Here is a 23,589-nt window from a genome sequence, read left to right as displayed (position 1 = left end):
CGGAGAGGGGAGATGTCACTCGCAAGGCTCCCCACGCGGCAGGCAGACTGCACCAGGCAAACATCATCCACCCCACAGCCAGAGAACTAGTGCCTGGGCCACCGCCGAACTGTGCGCCAGGTGATTAAAACTAGTGCCTGGAGCGGAACATGGACCAAAACCATCTATTTTTTCCCACAACAGCACATTTGTAAGGAAAGACCGTGGCAACAGCCTGCAGGAGCCCGGGAGGGAGCTGGGAGGAGGCCGAGGCCGCGAGCCGAGGGACGTGCAGCCACGCTGACGCGCCAAGGCGGGCCGTCCCAAGAGAGAGACCGGGGATCCAACCAGGAACAGAGGAGGCGCAAACACGCCCGGGGCTCCGGAAGAGGGCCGGGCCGCTGCCCAGCCTCACGTTCCCACCTGTGTGGCCAGAGGTCAGCCAGCCAACTGGACAAGCTCCCCGGCCTGGCTCACGCGCCCTCTCCCTCCGGGCCCAGCCCTGTTCTCTCCCAAACGCTCGGACGACAGGACTCAGACCCAACTCTGATGTGAAGTCCGCCCCAGACCCCATGGGGCTCTGTGTGATCTGCCCATCCTCCTTGTCCACAGGCCAGATGCCCACAGTGCCTGCCCAGAGAGGACGGGACCACCTCGAGAGGGGCTGTCCCAGCCCCGGGGGCACCAGCATCGGTCACACCGTATGGTCACTGCCTCTTCAGGCCCATTCACTAAGCCCCTCCTACCAGGTGCACAGGCAGAGGCCAGCCCTACTAAGGTGGTCTGTGTCAGGGACACGACAAGTGACAGCAAGGGACACACATCTCTGAGCACAGGGACAGGACAGGGGACAGCAGGGGACGCACGTCTGTGAGCACAGGGACAGGACAGGGGACAGCAGGGGATGCACACCTACTGTGAGCACAGGGACAGGACAGTGGACAGCAGGGGACACACATCTACTGTGAGCACAGGGACAGCAGGGGACACACGTCTGTGAGCACAGGGACAGGACAGGGGACAGCAGGGGACACACATCTGTGAGCACAGGGACAGGACACGGGACAGCAGGGGACACACGTCTGTGAGCACAGGGACAGGACGGGGACAGCAGGGGACACACGTCTGTGAGCACAGGGACAGGACGGGGACAGCAGGGGACACACGTCTGTGAGCACAGGGACAGGACACGGGACAGCAGGGAACACCCATCTCTGAGCACAGGGACAGGACAGGGGACAGCAGGGGACACCCATCTCTGAGCACAGGGACAGGACAGGGGACAGCAGGGGACACCCATCTCTGAGCACAGGGACAGGACAGGGGACAGCAGGGGACGCACATCTGTGAGCACAGGGACAGGACAGGGGACAGCAGGGGACGCACGTCTGTGAGCACCAGGACAGGACAGGGGACAGCAGGGGACGCCCATCTCTGAGCACAGGGACAGGACAGGGGACAGCAGGGGACGCACGTCTGTGAGCACAGGGACAGGACAGGGGACAGCAGGGGATGCACACCTACTGTGAGCACAGGGACAGGACAGGGGACAGCAGGGGACACCCATCTGTGAACGGCCACATGTACAGGGGCTGCCTACATCAGGGATCCCCTGTGAAGCACAATGAGATGGAGACAGGACCACGTGACTCACATTCTGACTTCAGGGTGAACGCGGCCTGGGCAAGTGTGTCAAAGAACAAACCGTGTGAGTCAGGCCGGGACATGAGCATGTGCCCACCCCCATGGAAACATCACCTGCCAGTGTCCCCCTGGGATCGCTAACTCCACAGAGGTGTCCACAGGGACCAGCGCACCCCGAGACACACACCAGGAGAGAGCATTTTACGAGGGCCAAAGGGTATGTGCGGACCCAGTGCAAGTGGACACCAGTCCCTGATGGCATCACAAGGCCCCGCACCCCACGCGTGCTCTTGGGGTCTCTGGGCAGTGCCAGGGGTGCTTCCTGAGCATCCACTGCAAACACGCGTGGCCACAGTCACAAGCCAGAATCGGAGAAGCCAAGAAACGGGGCGGGGCTGCGGGAGTTCAAGTCGGAGAGGGCAGCGCAGCACGCAGTGTCCCATGGGACCAGTCTCCACGTGTCCAGGGAGGGGGCCGCCAACCACGCGGAGCAACAGCTCCGCATCACGCAGCACTGGGAGGACCCTCCCAGACCCCCAGGAACAACCGCACCCTGCCGGCCAGACCCCTCCCCATTCCCTTGGCAGGCCGTGCGTCCACCCTAGTCAGGTGGACACAGCTCCTGGACACTCCTTCACAGGCTTCTACCACCCTTAAGACAAAGCTGGGGCTCCTCATAGCTTGGCTGGCCGGGGCCTGGCCACTGCACTGCCCCATCCCACACCAGCAGGCTCAGGGACCCGCACACACACGCGTGCCCACTCAGAGCAGGCAGAGGCTGACCCGCCTCATCCCGGGTAACGCCTTTCTCAGCCCCTTTTCAGTCCCCTGGGTTGCAGACAGACAGATGGGTGAACAGAGGCCAGCATGTGGCTGAGGCCAGACAGACCACCAGGAATCAAAGCCCAGTTGTGGCACTAACTCGGGTCAGCCCTGTGACACTGAGACGCATCTTCCTGGTGTCTCGTTCCTCAATCCCTATCTTCATATTTAAGACATAAATGACCCGGACACGCGGTACTTCTGTGTGGCTTAAACAGTCACTGGCAACACAGCTGAGTGACGATCAGTAACTGTCAAATGAAGGAATGAAGGGGGCCAGCGCTGTGGCGTAGCGGGTAAAGCTGCCACCTACAGTGCCGGCATCCCATATGGACACTGGTTCAAGTCCCAGCTACTCCACTACACCAGGGCTTTAAGGACACAACGGGTGATTTGATAAAAGTTCTCGGGGGTTGGCACTACGGTGCAGCAGGTTAGGCCATGGCCTGCAGTGCCGGCATCCCATGTGAGTGCCGGCTTGAGTCCCGGCTGCTCCACTTCTGACCCAGCTCCCTGCTAATGCGCCTGGGAAAGCAGCGGAAGATGGCCCAAGTGCACCCACGTGGGAGACCCGGAAGAAACTCCTGACTTCAGCCAGGCCCAGCCCCAGCCGTTGTAGCCATTTGGGGAGTGAACCCAGTGGATGGAAGACCCACTCTCACTCTCTCTCTCTAACTATGCCTTTCAAGTAAATAAATGAAACGTTTTTAAAAATAAATAAATAAAAAGTTCTCTCGCCAACGGCTATAATCCTCTGCAACAGCCACAGCCAAACCATTCCAGCTCACAAGCCCTTCACAACAGACCTGACTCCGGGTGGGTCCTAGAGCCTGCTGCTTCTGCTGAGACCGGGCCTAGGCCACAGGGACAGACTGGTGTCACCACCACCGCCGCGTGCGTATCGCTCTCTGTCGCTATGAATTCGGCAGCTTCTTCACCAAGTCAGCTTAAAAGGAAGGAACCAACCCACCGGCCCTTGCTGACGGAACACGGTGGAAGGCGGCGCGCCCCTCCCCGCCCTGGGGACCCTGGCTCTGTCGGTCACCTCCGGTCCCCGAAGGAAAGCGGAAGACAGAAAAACCCTGTGATAACACACACAGCCCGGCTGGAAGGCAGCTCCGACTCTCCGCGGCGCAGGGGCGGACCCCAGGGAAAGCTGGCCAGGGGTCCACGGGGCCTTCCCGGCTCTGCTGTCCTGCCACGCCTGGCCAGCTGCACGGGGCGCCCACACCTGCGATGCCTGCCCCCACAGCCCCGCAGCCCCACAGCCCTGGGGCTCGCTCCACCAGAATCTCACCCCGGAAGAGGAAGCGGCGCCAGTCTCCACACCCCACGGACACTCGCTCAGGGCGGACAACGGGACGACGAGGCGCTGGGAACGGACGGCCACGTCCTGCTCCGAGGCGGCAGCCAGCGCCCGTCAGGCTACCGTTCCCTGATGAGGGCCACGAGCGACCCGTCACGACACTGGACGCCGACACCCACACCCTTGTGAGAACCCGGATGGCCACACTGTCATTAGAAAGCTCCGGAGAGATCCACGGCGCCGCTGCCGGCCGAGCAGCCTCGGGGCTCCCCGTCCACAACCACTGAACCCAAAGGCTCGCCCCGGCAAGCCTCCGAGGAGAGGCTGGGAGACTGGGCCGCCCCGCGTGGGCGCCGGCCCCGTGGGCGCCACTGCACACTGCGCCTGCTGTTCTCGGGGCACAATGTAGCCGGCCTCACTAGCTACCCTGTAGTACGCTGGCCACGAATTAAATGCATCATTAACATCCTCGACCAGCTTATCTGAGCCCTGAGACAAAAAGCCTATTCTTGGGACAAACAGGGAAATTCCAGGACGACAATGAGGAGTTCCTCTCCCGCAAACCACCCTGCACGGGAGCAACAATCGCAGGCTTAGAGTGGCCAGGCCGGGCCCGGACAGCCCGTGAAGCGAAGCATTCAGCCCGGGAGGGCGGGCGAGCGCTGGACGCCAGGCCTCACGGCTGCTGCTGGCCTCAGACCAATCAATAATCCATTATGAACGAGCTGCATTTCCAGGCTAGGAAGAAGAAATGAATAAAAGGCCACCAGAAGGAGCAGCCCCGCCCCGCCCCCACGCAGGGGACCAGGACACAAGCCCACTATGCCAGGGCGTGCCCGGCGGCAGCTCCAGGGCCCGCGGCAGGCCCAGCTCCAGTGAGCTCACAGGCATCCCCCCAAAACTCATCCTGGACTTGGGGCGCAACTAGCCTTTGTCCAGAGGTGAGGCGGCGGTGGCCAAGATGGCAAAACTCCCTGTCCTTCAGAGGCTCCCTGTAGGCCCTAAGCACTGCCCACCCCCACGGGTGACTCCAGGCAGGCGCCCACACGCGGGCCCCCGGCGTAAGCCGCTGTCCCCGCTCTAGGACATGAACTCTGTGATGACGGAACACTGGCTTCAGCCCCGCCGCCCAGGCCGCAGCCACTGCTCACTGTCCCCCGGGACGCATGCTGGCCTGCACGGGACTCTGGACACAGGCTATCTTTAATGAAGCTCTGAGCCACCACGCAAGGAAAGCCCTGGTGCGGGAGGGCACACACGCTCCCAGCTTCCTGATACAGCCCTGGTGCGGGAGGGCACACACGCTCCCAGCTTCCTGATACAGCCCTGGGGCGGGAGGGCACACACGCTCCCACTTCCTGATACAAGCGGAAAGAACAGACCAGCATCAATATGTGAACCACCCCGTGTCCTTTCTGTCCTGCCAGAACATAAAGGCTGGTGTCAGCTCTGACCTCACGGCAGGGGGCGGGGCATCTGGAAATACAAAGCATGGCTCTTGATGACATTCAGGAAAGTCTGTGCACGGAGGAGGGAGGAGGGGAGGCTCCCTGCCCAGTCATGTACAGGACGTCAGGAAGTCCAAAGCGGCCACAGAGACGCGAATGCAGCAGCGTCCCTGTGCAAGTGCGGGCGCTGGAGTCTCCGCCTCCGGCGGTCTTCTCGCCACCATCGGTGCGTTTCCGGGACTTCTCCATACGACTGATTCTTCCCCGAGTGTTCCCTCGAGCTGTGACGCTACCGATCTATTGGCCACTAAAAAAGTAAACTTGACAAAAATGTTAGGAAGAAAGGTAAGTGAACTGTGGCTGGGGCTTGGCGGTAACAGGTGTTGTGCCTGACCCTGGCACGGGGGTCTCGGCCGGCAGAGTCCCAGTGTGGTCAGCACTCCCATCAGGAGCCCTCCCCAGGGGCCCGAGCACCCCACGTCCCCAGCCAGGAGGCTGGGCTGAAGCCCTGGGTCCCTGAGGGGCTGGGCTGCTCCCTGTGTGCGGCAGACACCCGGCCACAAGAGCACCAGGCCCACAGCACGGCCGGACAGGCAGAAGCTGCAAAGCAGGCAGAGACCCTGAACCCCGGGACAACCCCGGAGAGTGAAGCCTGCAGGGTGTCTATTTTTAGGGCCTTGGAGAAACTGCAGGGAAAGGCCAAGTGACAGGCAGCCTGGAGGTCTTCTCCAAGCCCAACCCAGAAACCGTCTGCAATTCAGCACCTAACAGAGCATTTTCAAGATTCTTCAGAAACGCTCGGCAACGCCCATCTTCCCACTTGGAACACTGCCTGCTCGCTACTGCACACCCTCTTCTGGAGCAGTTCACTGGAATTAGCTTCCACAGAGACGCTGTGTCTGTCACGCTGGCTGAGCCACCAGCAAAGAGCCGTACCTGCCGTCCCGGTGACCCTGTGTCTCACCCCTTCCCGGAAACCAGCATTCTCTCCCGAGGGTGAGAAAACAGGCCGCAGTGAGGCCCGCCCAGCGTCCTCTTCCCTCTGCGCTTTTTGTTTCAAAGAGGCTGCAAGTCTGAAAAGAACTGTGCTCTCGAGTGCACAGGGAGGGGACTCCGTGCAGCAGGCCGCACGCCTTCCGGTAAGCGTCACCTCCTGGCTGGCCTGGTGAGCACCAAAGTCCGTCCCAAAAACCCCTTCGCTCAGAGCTCACGGGGAGGGATCAACCACTTCAGCCACTGATGCTCCTGACTTGTAAGTAATCGCGTGTCTGTTTCCTGATGGGCGGGACGGCTGGGAGGCACATCACCCAGGGAATGGAGATTCTGTCTGTCGTTTTGCACACGCGCCACCCGGTCCTTTCAGAGGCTCCCCAGCTCGAAAGGACAGTCTCCCCCGAGCCCCGGTTGGCAGGCCCAGCTCCATTACTGCCGAGCACGGCCACCGTACCGTGACCTAGTTTATCTCCGATCCGCGCTGCACGCAGGAAGCAGCTGCATGCCTCCGCCCGGTAGGCGGCCGGTCGGGGACTGTGCAGAGAGAGCGACTGCGACAGGGACACGACGTCACGGTTCCAAGGCTGCGTCCTGCACCGTCTCATGCTGCATTTGCAAACACCCTTGATGGCAGGGCATCACACTCCCAGGGTCTAAAGGTAAAAGCCAGCCCCGCCCCCCAACAACACACACAGACACTCCTTGCAAGGACAAAGGACCCACGAGCAAAACCCCCCTTCGGCTCCCAGTGACAACGGCAGTGTGGCTCCGCTGCACAGTTAAAACCTGGCACCTGCGGTCGGGGCACATGGCCTTGCAGTGGTCGGGGACTCTTCTGCCAAGCCACGCCGTCCTTCCCTACTGCTCTTGGTAGAAGTGAAGGCAAAACAAAAAAAGGCAGCCACACCAGTCGCTTGCCATGGCTTTCAGAGACCACGAAGACCATGCACGCGGGCCTCAGGGTTGTCACGGCACTGAGGTCACGACAGGCACGGTCCCACGTCCTAACTCATCATCCGCCACCCTGGCCTCGCTCCACTCTGCCACACTTCACACCTGGGCTAGAAACACACACAGCTCGAGTCTTCCCCTGGCCTCATCCGATGTGACACTGGGAGCAGGGAGCGGGCACTGCCAGGGCCACGCCAGCACGCTGCAGCCTCGAGGCTCGGCCTCTGCTCACGCCCACCCAGCCCAGGCACGGCCGGGGCAGAAGGAACGCGAGGCCTGGAGGCCAAGCCGGTATCTGCCGGTGCTACTGCACCTGCTTCCAGAAAGTGACGTGCACTTGAAGCAACCGCATAAACAGCTGCTGTTAAGGGACGGCTACTCGCCAGCCGACCTCCTGAGTGTACACGGGGCACGCGTGACACAGTCTGAGTCCGTGACTCCGTGTCAGGACCCACACCACGCACAGGTGCACGGTCCTCTGCACAAGGGAACAGGACGCAACTGAGAAATAAGCCAGCTCCAGGCCCAGAAAGAAAAGCAGCCACGTTTTCTTATTTGCTGTCACTCACTTGGTACATAGTTACCAAATCTGGCCTCCCCAGATCACAGCAGGGAAAGGAAAATGTACCCCAGCTTCACATAAAAGACAAAGAAGGGGGGCAGTGAAGACTCTCAGGCACTGTTACTGCTTTGGTTTTTTTATCTTTTTTTTTTTTTTTTTTGACAGGCAGAGTGGACAGTGAGAGAGAGAGAGAGAGAGAAAGGTCTTCCTTTGCTGTTGGTTCACCCTCCAATGGCCGCCGTGGCCAGCGCGCTGCGGCCAGCACACCGCGCTGATCCGAAGCCAGGAGCCAGGCGCCTCTCCTGGTCTCCCATGGGGTGCAGGACCCAAGCACTTGGGCCATCCTCCACTGCACTCCCTGGCCACAGCAGAGAGCTGGCCTGGAAGAGGGGCAACCGGGACAGAATCCGGCGCCCCGACCGGGACTAGAACCTGGTGTGCCGGCGCCGCAGGCGGAGGATTAGCCTAGTGAGCCACGGCACCGGCCACTGCTTTGATTTAAATTTGGGTGTCGGTTATGAGGGTGACGGGATGACCAAATGTCACTGATCTCCACACACTAGTACATTTCTAGGTGTGTACACTGCATGTTAATAAAATGTTTAAAAAGAAAAGAAACGGCTCCTACCTACCTGCTGCAGCCCCACCACTCGCGGCTGAATGGACAGACAGCTCACTCCCCCTCCCTGCCCGGGCTGGAGCTCATGGACCACAGGGCCAGCCGTCTCCCCGCCAAGGCCACACCGGTCCCAGCACCATGAGAGCCAACACACACTCCTTCCCGAGAGTTAAGGCTGTCAACCCAGCTGCCCAGGGAACTGCCCCTCCCCCCACGAGGGAGCCCACTGCTGCACACCTCACCCTGCTGCCACCCGGCTGCCCACCATTCTGTCACGGAGCTAGGAGTGCTCAGTCCTACTGTATTCAGGACCTTCTAGAAGCAAAGGCTGGGCTGGTGGTGAAGGACTGTGGGTGAGAGGGACAAGCACGTTCAAGCCAGGCTCCACCGAAGGCCCAAAGCCTCCCTCTTTTTATCCACCATGCCTAAGCTTGGCCATCCACCCAGTGCAGCCAGGTGCCCGATGCCCAGTGCAGGCACGGAGCTGGGGTAAAGACAGCGCAGGGACAAGCCCCCAGCTCCACCTGGAGAGTCCACCCAGCAGTCTGGACTCTGAGGGCGCACTTAAGGCCGCTTCGGCCAGCTCGAACGTTCTGGTAATGCCTGCGTGGCACACACACACTGGGACGCAGTCAAACCCCAGCCCTCAGACACACGATGGGGTTCCAGGGCGCCACACTAAACTCACTGGCCGTGATCCTGAACACAGACACTGTCGCTTTCTCAACCCTGCACTGGAAATCCCACTTCCATGGATGCATACGGACGCACACTGCGATGCTGTCTGATTTCTCGTTTTGGGTTTATTGCTAGTTCTCTTCGGTCTTCCACAATCACTTTGTTGTGGATCCAGTAACTCACACAGGCGCCGTCCTGTGTGAGCGGTGAGACACAGGGAGAGACCGGCACCGGCTCTGGGTCTGTCTGTCCACCGACTCAGGCTGCCGGGCGCCAGGGAGGGGCCCGTGTTCGGCAGCAAAGACGGCCATGTGTGCATGTGCAGCTGCGCACGCAGGCACTGTGCACGTGGAGGGGAGGGGTGGGCCTACGTTTCTGGAAAGTTCTCAACAGGAGCTTCAGGACTGGCAGACACCTGTCGCCTCCCCCTCCTCAACGTGAATCACTCCACAGAGATGAGCACGCTCAGCTCTGCTTGCTTCGGCAAGACCGGCTCGCAGGGGCGGGGGAGGGTAGAGTGGGGCATCCAGGAAAAACCGCTTTCAAGACTAAAGTGGGGCCAACCCCACACTGACAGGGCTCTCAAGGCAAAAGAATAATGAATCAATCAACATTTTTTAAAGGTTTATTTATTTGAAAAATCAGAGTTACAAAGAGAGAGGGACATGCGAGAGAGAGAGAGAATCTCCCATCCACCGGTTCACTCCCCAGCTGGCTGCGATGGCTGGGCAGGCGGAAACCAGGAGCTTCGTCCACTCTCCCACGTGGGCAGCAGGGGCCGGAACACGTGGGCCTCATCCAGCTGCTTCCCCAGGCCACAGCAGGGAGCTGGACTGCAAGGGGAACAGCCGGGGCACGAAGCAGTGCCCCCACATGGGATGCTGGCATCACAGTGGCAGCTTTACTGGCTGTGCCACAGCGCCAACCCTCAACTTGTTTTTTGAAGACCATTTGCATCTCGGGATCAAGAACAAAAACTCTCAGAACCACGGTGTGATTCCACATCCACCAAGACTGCACGCACGCAGTGGATGAACCTCACGTGGCATCCGCCACTACACGCGGTCCACCCCGCACAGCAGGTGCACAGAGCAAGCATGGGGCTGCCCTGTCTCAGGCGCTTCCCAACCACTGAGGAGCTGACCACTTACTGCTCCGGATCCGCTGTGTCCGAGGGAGGCGGCGGGATCCACAGTCCGCATCTGCAGCCGGTGCAGACTCTCCCACGACGGTGCCAGCGCTGCTCCAGTTTCCCTTCCCTAGAAAGCCGGCGGGAGACCCTGCTCCCGGAGATGTACAAGGGCCCCAGGAGCCAGCAGGCTGAGGGCAATGCCAGGCGCAGAGAAAGCAGGCAGCTGTGGGGGTGGGTGTGCGAGAGCACACGCACATCACGGCGTCCGTGACGGTGGTATTTTTAAAGATTTATTTATTTATTTGAAAGTCAGAGTTACAGAGAGAGAGGAGAGGCAGAGAGAGAAAGAGGTCTTCCATCCGCTGGTTCAATCCCCAATTGGCTGCAACAGCCGAAGCTGCGCCGATCCGAAGCCAGGATCCAGGAGCTTCCTCTGTGTCTCCACGCGGGTACAGGGGCCCAAGCACTTGGGTCATCTTCCACTGCTTTCCCAGGCCACAGCAGAGAGCTGGATCGGAAGAGGAGCACCCGGGACTAGAACCGGGACCCATATGGGATGCCGGAGCTGCAGGCCAGGGCATTAACCCGCTGCGCCACAGCGCAGGCCCCTGTTGGTGGTCTTCAGGCTGGAGTCCCGCAGTGAAAATCCTCAGAGAGCTCGGGACAAAAGCGCCACCCCCACCCCGGGGCCTGCAAGGAGGCAGGGAGCAAGACACGGGGCACCCGGCTCCGCCAACAGGGGGCGCCAGTCCCGGCGAGTCCCCGCCGCACCTGGGGCCGCCCCAATCCAGAATCCAGAGACAGACCCCAGGCTGACTCCTCCACGCTGCGGCACCAAGGCTCCTCCCAGGTTCACCGGAGGCCAATTCTCATCCTTTCTGCCGCTAGCTCTATTTTCATCTTTGTCACCTGGGAGGAGGAGCCCGCTGTGGCCACGCCCACGTGACCCACCGCCCTGGGGACCTCAACCCCCGCGCGGCCTCCTGGACCGGCCAGGGCTGGGGGCCGGTGCTACCTGTGGTTCTGGAACTCAGAAACTCCTCGGCGCACACCCACGGGAAACCGCCTCACGGGGGGGGGGGGGGGGGGGGGTTGGGGGGGGCGGGATGATGGAGAACCGAGAACCACGCGTGGGCGGCTCCCCTACGCCCTCTCCCGCACCCGCGCACACGCAGCCCCTCAGGCCGGCGCGCCCCGCAGGAGGGCCAGGGCCATGGCCAGCGGCCACCTGCTTCAATGCGTGCCTGCCCCACACCGGGACCCTGCCCCCATCCCCTTGCCCGTGCGCTGGGTCACTGGACCCTGTGGCCGCCACATGTGCGGCGTGGACTTCCGAGGAAACCCCCGCAGTTCCCGGGCCCCGACTCCATGGACAACACCTGCGCTCCTGTTTCAGTGCGTCTCCTCTCCACCATCACACTCCTCTCCACACCTCCCAGCTGGGGCCGGAACGGTGATCCCGGCTTGGTGATCCCGGCTTGGCGATCCCGGCTTGGTGGCAGTGCCAGGCCCGGGATGGGCCAGGCCGTAACGGCAGCCTCCAGGAAGCCAACACAGCCGCCCAGCGCACACGGCCCTGGGCCTGCGGGGTCCTCAGGTGCCCAGGCCGAGCGCCGGCCGCCTCGCTGGGACTGCGGGATGACCGAAGGCTGGGAATGACAGTCTTGGCACGTTAAGAAATGTCTGCCGTCGCTCCTCTTGGAGAAGGAAACGTGACGCAAACGCCCAGGCTGTCTTCCGAGCCGCAGCTGAGGCGTCCGTGTCCTGTCCGGGGTAAACTGAAGCACCCAAGTGCAGCTCCTGGGACACACAGACAAGACGGAGCCTCTGCGTCCCAGGGCAGGGTCTCAGACACAGCCCCAGGAGGCGTCCACGTGTATCAGCCCCCATCACCTGGACTGCCCGGAGCTGCAGCCACACACAGCACCCGTGAGACCTGGGGGCAGCACCCGAGTTCACAAACCACACGGCAGACGCCCGCCACTCCACGACCAGGACTCCGGCAGCACGTGGGACCCTGCCTCTGGCAGGGCCAGTCCACGACCAGGACTCCGGCAGCACGTGGGACCCTGCCTCTGGCAGAGCCAGTCCACGACCAGGACTCCGGCAGCACGTGGGACCCTGCCTCTGGCCGGGCCAGTCCACGACCAGGACTCCGGCAGCACGTGGGACCCTGCCTCTGGCAGGGCCACTCCAGGACCAGGACTCCGGCAGCACGTGGGACCCTGCCTCTGGCCGGGCCAGTCCACGACCAGGACTCCGGCAGCACGTGGGACCCTGCCTCTGGCCGGGCCACTCCAGGACCAGGACTCCGGCAGCACGTGGGACCCTGCCTCTGGCCGAATCTGGAACCCTCGGCCTTCAGAGCGACAGGGCACGCGGCTTGAACATCATCCCAGATGAACTCTCCGAGAGCTTTAAACACAGCACAGGAAAAAGCCCTTCGAGGTGTCCGTGATGTGTTTCTACCACCCAAGCAGAACGACGCCGACGTCCTCGGTGCCAACGCACACATCCTTTTTCCAAAAAAGAAAAGGCAGGTGGAGATGCACTGGAAAGCGGCCCCACGGATCTGCTTCCTGCACACCATCACGGCACGTGTCCTCGCCCACAGCCTCGGGGGGAGGCGCTCGCACACAGCCAGGCTGACTCCACACACCAGGCGTCTCTGCCGTCTCAGCCGGCGGTCGCTGGGAAATGCCGAGAATCGCAGAGCCCCAGGCTTGCAGAGCCCCGGGCTGTGTGGCAAGCAGGGCGATTCGCAGGAGGGGGGACACGGGCCTCCTGCACTCGCAAGGCCTCTCCCACGCCCCTCGTCTGCTCATTTCACACACACGCGGCATGGGAAGTGTCCTTGTTTGCACTGTGCAGTCACTGCGTCTTTTTCTTAAAGATTTATTTATTTATTTGAAAGGCGGAATCACAGAGGCAGAGAGAGAGAGGTCTTCCAACTGATGGTTCACTCCCCAAATGGCCACAACAGCCGGAGCTGCACTGATCCAAAGCCAGGAGCTTCCGCCAGGTCTCCCACATGGGTACGGGGGCCCAAGGATTTGGGCCATTGTCCACTGCTTTTAGGCCATAGCAGAGAGCTGGATCGGAAGTGGAGCAGCCAGGACTTGAACTGGCACCCCTGTGAGATGCCGGCACTGCAGGCGGTGGCTTTACCCACTACACCACAGCACCAGCCCCTCGATGTATCTTCTGAGGCCTGGAGACACAGCACCGGACCCTCAGAAGGCTGGGGAGGGCCATGGTGGGGAGCTGGGGGTGGGGGCAGACGAGCAAGGCTGAGCACGTCTAGGACACAAGGGGCGCGACACCCCCCCCCAGGGGCGCCCTGGGCCCAGCAAAGGCCCGAGGTGGCCCCGCCAGCACCCGAGCTCACGTGCAGTGTCCACAGTCTCCAGTGTCTCTGTTGTCTACGGTCAGCACCAGCTTACTTTTGGGCTTCGTCAATTCGCCCTCATCATCACTTCCGAGTGCTGTGGGTTCTGCTGGGGACGCGGGCCTCAGACCCGGCAGCCAGGGCGGAACAGGGAGAGAAGCATCCAAGCTGCCTTGCGCCGGCAGCCGCGGCAGCCTTCGTCAGGGAGCTCCATCTCCACGTTCGCTGGGCCGGGGGCCCGATCTCCACCAGCAAGGGGCGGATTCTGGGGCTTTGTGAGTGACACTGGTGGGCAGTCCGGCTCCGCAGGCCGTGCACAAGGGACAGGCGGCCTCACCAGGCCAGCACTCAGACTTAGCAACAAAAGACGCAGGAGGTGCAGCTTGAGGGACAGAACGATGTGACTGAGGTTGTTCAAAGAGAAGGACCTCGCCTGTCTCCGCTCTTCCTCCCCAGCACGACACACAGGACCCCCAACCGTGCGCGTCCTGCAGCTCACCTGGCCGGCCCTGGTCAAGGTCCAAGAAGAACCAGGAAGGCTGAGGAACCCCAGAGCAGAGGAGGCAAGGAACAGCCAAGTGCACGCGGGGCCCGGGGCAGGGTCTCGGGCCACAGGGGCGAAATCCAGGGCAGCCTGCAGTTTCCGCTCTCGGGGACAGAGGCGACCTGCACGGGGCCACCAGTGCCAAGCTCAGGGGGGCGCTGACCGGCATCCCCCACTTTGTGTGAGTCTGGAATCAGGGCAGTATTGAAACGTTCAGTAAAATAAAATCACTGCACTGTGTGTACATTTGAGAGAATGGATACTTTCATAAATGTCTCCTTGAAGAAAATGTGTTTGTAAAAAAAATAAAAATTTAGAAAAAGAGGGAAAATGGTTAGCATAGGAGTTTCAACTGCAAATGACAGCACAACCCTAGCGTGGCACAGCCAACCTCCAAGCCAGGCGCGTGAGGAAGGAGCTCCTGTGGCTGCCCGAGACCCTCCCAGGTCTGAACGCACAGGTACCCAGCGAGCTACTTTAAGGTATCTTAGATGCCACCTGGAAACGGGCTGCAGAGCTGAGGGGCTGCAATGCAGAAGAGAAACGCACGGAGAAACCTCCAGACTTGAGCGGCACGTGACCAGCCCGACCGCAGAGACACAGCTGGCCGCACCCTTCCTGTTCACCACGAGGGGTGAAGGCACCCGGCTTTAAGTGGGACCCCGGCCATGTAGCCCCTGAACACGACTCCTGATGGCTGACCACCGCTCCCCCTACGGCTGGCGTCCCCCGCGGCCTGTAGCAGCCTCGCCAGGAACTCCCAAGTCCCCCGGGAGCAAATATTAATTGAGGCTCCGGAAGATGCTTTGTTTACAGTATTAATTTCTCGTATCGCTATCAGGGTACCACTCGGCCCCAGACGCCACTCTCCCCCGCCTCCTCGGGAGCCGGACGCTGTCGGCCAACTGAGGGGCGGTGAGCCAGGGAGGAGAGACTTGGCCAGAGTCTACCTTCGCCTCGGAGTGCCCACGACCCTCTGCCACTCCACGGCAGCGGCCCCGCTGCTCCCGAGCCCCAGCTCCTGCTCCCGGGCCCTGCGGGCTGACGAGCCACGGACACGTTCTGTGGCCAAGGAGGCCCAGCTCACATACTCGGTCAGCAAGCATGTGCGAGGTATCCATGAGGATCAGCCCGAGGAAGAAGCCCAGCTCTGCTGGGAGGACCGGACCCAACCGGGAAGGGAGTGGTCCAGGCCAGGCTCCCTGGGCACTGCAGAGGGCAAGCCGGCAGGGATGCTCCCCACAGACAGAGGCAGAGAGGCCTCGGGGTCGCCGGAGTCCAGAGGTGAGGGAAGAGTGGAGGAATGGTGCCTGGGCTGGCGGAACAAGGCCACGTGCACACAAGCGCCCGGGGGCTGGGGACAAGCAGGTGACAGCAGCCACCCGTGCTGGGATGACAGCAGGTTTGATCCAAAAGAAAACCGGAAGTGACAAAGGCCCTCCCCCCAGGAGATCTGAGAATTTGGGAGCACAGCCCCACTGACCCTACCAACCCTGTGAGCCAAGAGCAGCACAGGACCCGGGCTCCCAGCTCTGCAAAGGAGCCCACGCGCGGCCACTCGGAGGCCGCGGGAGAGCAGGCACCGTGATGGAGGGAGAGGAGGGATGCCAGGGTTCCAGGGAAAAAGTCACCGGGAAACCCAAGCCTGGACTCCGCATCTCGTGGCGCTTCCGGCAGGAGTCTCCACCCCACATTACACCTCTGCGGCAGAAGCACAGAGGGCATCACTCCCCTGCCAGACTGCAGGCACCTGGGGTCACCATGTCCACACCCTGGCCTGTGCCCAGGGCCCGGTGGGGACCACAGGGCTGAGTAGGAACCCAGACCGAGCCCCCGCGCATACCCTGCTGCCTTCCAGCTGTGACCCGGACAGAGACGGGTCAGGCCAATGCAGCTCACGGAGTCTGAGCCTCCGAAACACACCGCCTCCGATGCGGGCGCCCCCTTTCCTGAGCACAGATTTGGCAACTTCCTGCATGCACGGGCAGGAAACTGTGTCTTCTACCAAGAGTTCACTCCCAGGTGTAAGATGACCACGCGCGCCTTGTCCCTCTCAGGACAGCTTACTGATGACGCCTAAAGCCACAAAGGGAGGCGGAAACGAGAGTCTCCAGTCTGTCCTCCCACTCCCACCCACTCGGTTGTGCCGGCGGCCTCTGAGCACCTGTAGCGCTCTCCAACTCCCGTGTGGAGGACCAGCGAGTGCCACACGGGATCCTAAGTCCCAGAAACACACGACACCTGGCCATGTCCAGCTGCAAGCTGACTGCACCGTGCTGCCCAAGTGCCCTAGGACACGCTGGGTTCTGACGACCAAAAAGGGCAAGAACCAGAACCTCTGCTTTCTATGTACGCAGAAATGTGTTTACTAACCTGGAAATTAAGAGGCGTGGCCAGGCAGCTGGACGGGAGGCTGGCCTAGCAGCTAAGACACCCCTAGAGTCAGCTCTCAGTTCTGCTCCTGACCCCGGCCTCCCCCTAATGCAGACTGGGAGGCAGCAACTGCCGGAGTGCTGGACCCAGTGCTGGGCTCCTGGCTTCAACCTGGCCCAGCCCCTGCTGTCGCAGGCATCGGGGAAGCGGTCCAGCAGAGGGCAGCGCTCTTGCTCTCTGCCTCTCAAATAAGTGCATGTTAAAGAAACACAAAAGGACTGCCAGTGTCTTCCCGTGCCTGCGATGTGGGGCAGGCTCGTGCTATCCAATACAGAAAAGCGCCATGCCAGCTGGGTGTGCAGACTCAACTCTCCCTCCCGGGGACCAGGGTGAACGTGATCCCTCTGCCCCTGTTCGCTCCATGAATCCTCAAAGAAAAGAGCCTTTGTTCAGGGATTTTAGTGACCACTCCTTCGCGCATGTGTGTGTCCTCCCAACAGAAGGACCCAGAACCACCGAACCCCAGCACCACCCGGACGGAGGAGGGAGGGCGTGTGCCGGGGCCACGCTGCCCCCGCTCCCACACCGCTCGTAAAGGCATCTGAGGCCCATTCTTCAACAGCTGGGTTTTTTTTTAAATGAAGTCATAATGGTCTCACATGTTTAGCTCTGTATTCCTAAATATAAAACAATGATGCAGTCAAATTAGGGAAGCTAAAGTTCTCTGGACTGCACGTCTCCGCCTCCCCCTGCGAAATACAAAATTAGTAAACCGTGCAGAGACGTGAGGTCACCAACCCGAAATTACACCCAAACTTATTATGACTGAAGACTGGCTGCCCTGTTTTTGGGTTTTTTTCTCATTACTAAGAAAGCCACACTCAGGACAGCTTTATATTCAGGGGGCTTTGGGAAAACAAGCTCTGGTAAAGGTCTGGGCACAGGTGCACGGTGCAGAGCGCAGAGCTAGAAGCCGTGCCGTGATGCGCCATTATGGGTTTCCCTTCTGCTCTGGCGTAACCAGGAACCCAGCGCTGCCCCACGGCCGCATTCTGGACGAAAGTGCCGTCCCTCAGGCTGAGGGCAAGGTCAGGGGGCCCAGTGGTTAGGGCAAAGCGGCTGTGGGCGCCTCAGCGTTCTGGCCAAAAACTAAGATTTTCAAAAGTGTAATTAAATGTTTTCATCTGCTTCCATTACGAAGCCCCAGGACCTGAAAGGTCCAGGCACTGCGCACACAGTCAGACACGCTGTCTTACCTTTCAGTCAACTAAGATCCGTCACCTACAGCGAGGTGCGCCCTGGCCTGGGCCCCAGGCCCTGCACGGCGCCGGCTTCTCTAGTTGCATTCAGTCACAACAAAAACAACATAAATGTGTAAGTGCCTAAAATCATGTTAAATGATTTAATATCATCCTCCCCTAAGAAACCAGACTACAGGATCCGATCAGCAGTAAGTGACCGCTAAAGTGAACAACCTACTGCTCCCGTGGCAGGAGCCGTGACAGCGGTACTGAAACAGTGTTTTAAACAGGGGTTACATTTACAGTGTCAGAGGCCATCACCAGACCGCAAGAACTCTTACAAGAACAAAAGGCAGCCAGCGGTCCTGGAGCGCCCGTCTCCATGTTCCCAAATCCGGAGGGGCTGACGGTGGACCCGGCTGCTCCACTTCCACGCGCGCTGCGTTTTCTGAGCCAGCAAGTGCGTCATCGCCATGTCTTCCCGTGTTCTCCCCCAGCCTTTACCCCGGCTCTGGAGCAGATCAGACGCGGCAGCGACGCAGCCCCCACGGGAGGCTCACGCGGGTGTTCCCATCCTCTCTGCCACCTGCTGACGACGCCGAGCCAGGCAGGATTCAGCCACCGCGACGCCCAGGTGCTGGCTCCGAGGCGCTGGATGGGGCGCCCCTTCCCGGGAACCCACTCCGTGCTCTCTGCTTTCCTCGGAGAGTTTGAATCCACTGGATTCTTGTCACAAATATTTCACAACCACCTGCAGCTAAAAGCACTCTGAAGCTGTGACTGATACACCCGAGGGCGGCTGACCTCTGATCTTCTAGAAATCCCTGCACACTACAGCTGGAAACCAACCATGAAGTTACCTAAACCCAAGTTTTAAAATCCCTCCTTTACTCCCCTCTCCTTCCTAAGCCGTCTTCCTTCTTCAGAGGTATTTTGTGAGCTGATTAAAGAAGACACACTTTTCAGACGCACTACTGCATCTGAAGTATGGTTCGCAGAATTCCTCGCCAATCGAAGGGCCGAGAGAAATCAACACAGGTAAAAATACTATTTATTACTGGGGCCGACGCGTGGCGTAGCCGGTGAAACCCCGCCTACAGCACCGGTATCCCATGTGGGCGCTGGTTTGAGACCTGGCTGCTCCACTTCCGATCCAGCTCTCTGCTGTGGCCTGGGAAAGCAGTGGAAGATGCCCAAGTCCTTGGGCCCCTGCACTCACGTGGGAGACCTGGAAGAAGCTCCTGGCTTTGGATCAGCACAGCTTAATCTGTTGCGGCCATCTGGGGAGTGAACCAGCAGACAGGAGACCCCTCTCTCTCTCTCTCTCTCTCTCTCTCTCTGCTACTCTGCCTTTCAAACAAATAAATAAATCTTTTTAAAAACTACTATTACCATGACAATTGCTGGAGAAGGATCGTCGGAGGATGCATGACATCCAGCGTCAGTTCCGATTTTCCCCACTCTCCAGGACAGGGGCCGCCCCTCGGCTCGGACACTCGTCAGAGGGAGGGCTGCCACTGGGCCTGCTGCCGCCCCTCCAACCACACGCGTGACCCTGGATTCCTCCCGGACTGCTTCGGCCTTTTCTTCCCCATGTGTGAAATGCCTGGTTGGCAAAGCACAAGTTCTCTGGGTTTGCCACTCAAGGCTCCCCACCCTGTGGCGGGCACAAACCAACACAGATCCCGGAGTCCCCCAGCCACAGCAGGTTGAAAACCACAGAGGGCCTGCAGGATCCTGCGACATGACCCCACAGCAGGCCAGGAGGCCCCCGGAGCTCCCTGGACATGGCCCAGCCCTCAGGGACAGCGCCAGTGCTGGGGGCTGGGTGTAGTTCCAATGCCAGACAAGATCTCTGTGGCCCCTGGGTCCCCAGCCTCGCCCCACAGGCCTTCCTGGGAGCAGCAGGGATCCCACAGCTGACCCTCTCCTCTCACTGCCGCCACACACGACCTGGGCCCCGCGGATCCCACGGATCCCCCCAACCAGCACCAGCCGAAACCACGCCTCGGGCCCAAGCACACCCCTCTTCCCCAGATTCCCCCAGACCAGCCCCTTCCCCAACCCTCCCGTTCCAGGGCACCCCCACCTGGTGCCTCCTGGTGCAGGTCAGTGCAGGAAGCCCACCACCGCTGCCCCCACCACTGCCACAGAGGCCGGCTTCTCAGGACAACCCAGCTGGGCGTATCCGGTCCTCTGTGACCCGCCAAGCGTCAGCTCTGGGCCCCAGCCCCGGCACACACATGTACACTCACACTCACGTATGCACACACTCGCATGTGTACATCTGTGCATGAGCGCGATGTGGATGCACGCGTGCAACCTGCACCCGTGTCTGCACACATCAACACGCTTGCACATGCGTGTGCACACTGCACGCACTTACCCCGTGCTGCAACCTACACGCTTACACATGGACACAACAGAGACACACGCACACGGTGTGCCTGCTTCCACATGTGAACACAGGCACAGCTCCTGCAGGCTCCAGTAACACGGCGTTTCTCTCTCTCGGTGCTGACCCGTCCCGTGTTGCTGGGTCTCTCACCCAGCGCCCTTCCTGCTCCAAGGTGAACTTCTCCACAAGACACAAGTCTTCACCAACACGTTCTTTAACATCTGCTCACACAGCGGTGAGTGCCCGGCAGAGTGAAGACGCTGCTCAGCAGGCCCCGTCCCGCACCAGAGTGCCCGGCTCCAGGCCCAGCTCCAGCGTCTGCTAACCTCAAACACAACCACTTGGGTCCCTGCCCCGCCCCTGCGCTCCGCCTTCAGCCTGGCCCAACCCCCACCACTCTAAGCATCGGGGGAGGGAACCAGCAGACAGAAGATCTCTCTCTCTCTCTCTCTGCCTTTCAAATAAATAAAAATAAATGATTTTTCTTAAAAAAATCCACTTGCCAAAGTAATCCGGCCAATCTAAAGATGAATCAAACTGAAGAACCCCCAATCGGAAAACAGAAAAATGAAGACGTCTGGAGAAAAATCAGTAAATGCAGTCAGTAAAGAAATGAGCGACACACAGAACCAAGCCTGCGACCCGGACCCACAGACGAGCTGGAGCGCAAAAAAACCGGAGATGAACGGCGCCGACCCTGAACAGCAGCGGACACACGGACCGCGGATGCGCGCTCACCACCTTTCTGGAGATGAAGCCCGCGCTGCGTAAAAATAATCAATGAACAAGAGCAGACTGAAACAGCCAGGGAGGAACTCCAGGAGCCCGTGGGCGGGGCTGGGAGGAGCAGAAGACAGGAGAGACAGGAGAGAAGGGGACCGAGGGCTCCAACTTCACCTTCCCCGGGCACCAGACGGCAGTCCCCGCAGAGGAAGCACCCAGCGCTGGGTTTAAGAAGAAGTTACCGGGGGCCACACTGTAGCCTGGTGAACTAAGCCTACGCCCGCACAGCCAGCATCCCACATGGGCGCCAGTTCAGGTCCGGGCCGCTCCTCTTCCGATCCAGCTCTCTGCGGTGGCCTGGAAAAGCAGTGGAGGATGGCCCACGTCCTTGGGCCCCAGCACCTGCATGGGAGACCTGGAAGAAGCCCCTGGCTCCTGGCTTCGGATCAGCGCAGTTCCGGCCGCTGAAGCCATCTGGGGAGTGAACCAGCGGATGGAAGACCTCTCTCTCTCTCTCTCTCTGCCTCTCTGTAACTCTGCATTTCAAATAAATAAAAAAATCTTTAAAAAGAAAGAAATAAATCATGAAGACAATGTTTGTCCTAAACTTTTAAGTCAGTACTCTAGAAAACTGTAAATAACCTTGAATAAAATGCATAAAGCAAAATACTGTAAATAGGTGGGAAGTTCAACAAAGGAAAAAAATCAGTCTGGGAAAACTGGCACATCTCTCTCAAGCCAGGCAGAATAAGGAAGCAAAAATAACACACGGCTTATCCAAGCACCCAACTCCACACACTGCCACCGTGTGGAGCTGGCAGCAGGGCCGAGCGTGCGTCCACACAACCACACAGAAAGCCTCCCAAGCCCACCACGCAGGATCAGCACAGACTCGCGCTCGCAGCAGCACCGGGAAACCAGGAACCAGTAAACAGCAAATCACACAAGCACAGGCCCTGCCACGTGGGGACAGGCGTTCTCTGCACCAGTAAGACTCGCTTGGGACACCACGTCACCTATCAGAATGCCCGCGCTGGGTCCCAGCTCGACCTCACAACGCCAGCTTCCCGCGGACACACACCCTGGGAAGCAGGCCTGAGTTCGTGGGTCCCTGCCACCCACGTGGGACACCAGGACTGAGCTGGGCTGTTTCAGGCACTCGGGAGTGAACCCACGGACATCAGCTCGCTCATCCTCTCTGTCCCTCAAACACGTAAAGTTTTTTAAAAATTAAAAGAAATGAAACAGAAACTGTACACATTCTTCAAAGTCCCACATGTCAAAATATATGGGACACTCCCTTTTAGTATTTTCTTGTTGTTCTACTTAATACTATTGGTTGAACTCTGTAATTAACACACAGTTATTCTTAGGTGTTTAAATTTAACCGAAAAGTGATCCCTGTTAAATATAAGAGTGGGAATAAGAGAGGGAGGAGATGTACAGTTTGGGACACACTCAATCGGACTTGCCCCAAATGGTAGAGCTAGAAACGTGCCAGGGGATTCCAATACAATCCTATCAAGGTGGCAGGTACCAATGCCATCTCACTAGTCCAAGTGATCAATTTCAGTTCACAATTGATCATAATGATAGGTCTAAGAGTCAAAAGGATCACATAAACAAGACTAGTGTCTGATAATAATAACTGATAGAATAAAAAAGGGAGAGAACGATCCAGTATGGGAAGCGGGATACACAGCAGACTCATAAAATGGCAGATGTCCTAAATAGCACTCTGGCCTCAGAATCAGCCCTTAAGGCATTCGGATCTGGCTGAAGAGCCCATGAGAATATTTTAGGCATGGAAAGCCAAGACACTCTGGCAAAAAAAAAAAAAAAAAAAAAAAAAAAAAAAAAAAAAAAAGACATAAATGAAAGATCTCTGTGAGATCCCAGTGGAAAGAATGGGCCATCAAAGAAGGAGGTACCTTTCTCTGAAGCGAGGAAAGAACTTCCACTTTAACTACTTCCACTTTAACTTGTCTAAATAAGATCAGAGCTGGCAAACTCAAAAGGCTTCCATAGTCTTGGCAACTCATGACAAGAGCCTTGGGTGATTTCCTGACACCATAAACAAGAGTGCCAATTGTTAAGTCAACAACAGGAGTCACTGTGCATGTAGGATCTCTGTCCTTAATGTGTTGTACAATGCAAATTAATGCTATATACTTTACACTTTGTGTGGGTGCAAACTGATGAAATCTTTATTTAATATGTACTGAATTGATCTTATGTAAATAAAGATAATTGATAATCAATCTTGATGAGAATGGAATGGGAGAGGGAGCAGGAGATGGGAGGGTTGCGGGTGGGAGGGAGGTGATGGGGGGGAAAGCCACTGTAATCCAAAAGCTGTACTTTGGAAATTTATATTTATTAAATAAAAATTTAAAAAATATGGGACATAAACATAAGCACATAACTAGTTGCACTCTTTAAAAATAAGTTAATGAGGGGTTGACACTGTGGCACAGCGGGCTAACGCCCTGGCCTGAAGTGCTGGCATCCCATATGGGCACCGGTTCAAGACCCAGCTGCTCCACTTCCAATCCAGCTCTCTGCTGTAGCCTGGGAAAGCAGTGGAAGATGGCCTAGGTCCTTGGGCTGCTGCACTCACGTGGGAGACCCGGAAGAAGCACCTGGCTCCTGGCTTCTGATCTGCACAGCTCTGGTCGTTGTGGCCAATTGGAGAGTGAACCAGGGGATGGAAGATTGACACTCACTCTCTCTCTCTCTCTCTCTCTCTCTCTCTTCTCTCTGTGTAACTCTTTCAAATAAATAAATA

At 59.0% G+C, this 23,589-nt stretch overlaps 1 protein-coding gene and 1 long non-coding RNA gene across 6 annotated transcripts in view; one reads left to right on the top strand and one right to left on the bottom strand.

The window, feature by feature from the left end:
* ZNF516 (zinc finger protein 516) overlaps positions 1-23,589 on the bottom strand; it is a 160,609-nt gene that overhangs the window by 120,540 nt on the left and 16,480 nt on the right. The window lies entirely within an intron of this gene.
* On the top strand, positions 2-8,323 carry LOC149123670 (uncharacterized). 2 transcript variants are annotated; one of them, XR_016213853.1, is made up of 3 exons: positions 2-6,451; positions 6,684-6,851; positions 7,871-8,323. It is a non-coding gene; the product is annotated as an uncharacterized LOC149123670 (long non-coding RNA). The 2 variants fall into 2 exon arrangements; XR_016213852.1 differs by having other exon boundaries at positions 2-6,851.

This window comes from Oryctolagus cuniculus, chromosome 10, assembly GCF_051225735.1.
Source record: "Oryctolagus cuniculus isolate XC-2025 breed Fujian yellow rabbit chromosome 10, ASM5122573v1, whole genome shotgun sequence".
NCBI classification, from domain to species: Eukaryota; Metazoa; Chordata; class Mammalia; order Lagomorpha; family Leporidae; genus Oryctolagus; species Oryctolagus cuniculus.
The sequence above is the reverse complement of the archived record's forward strand: the minus strand, read 5'-3'. Positions and strand labels throughout refer to the sequence as shown.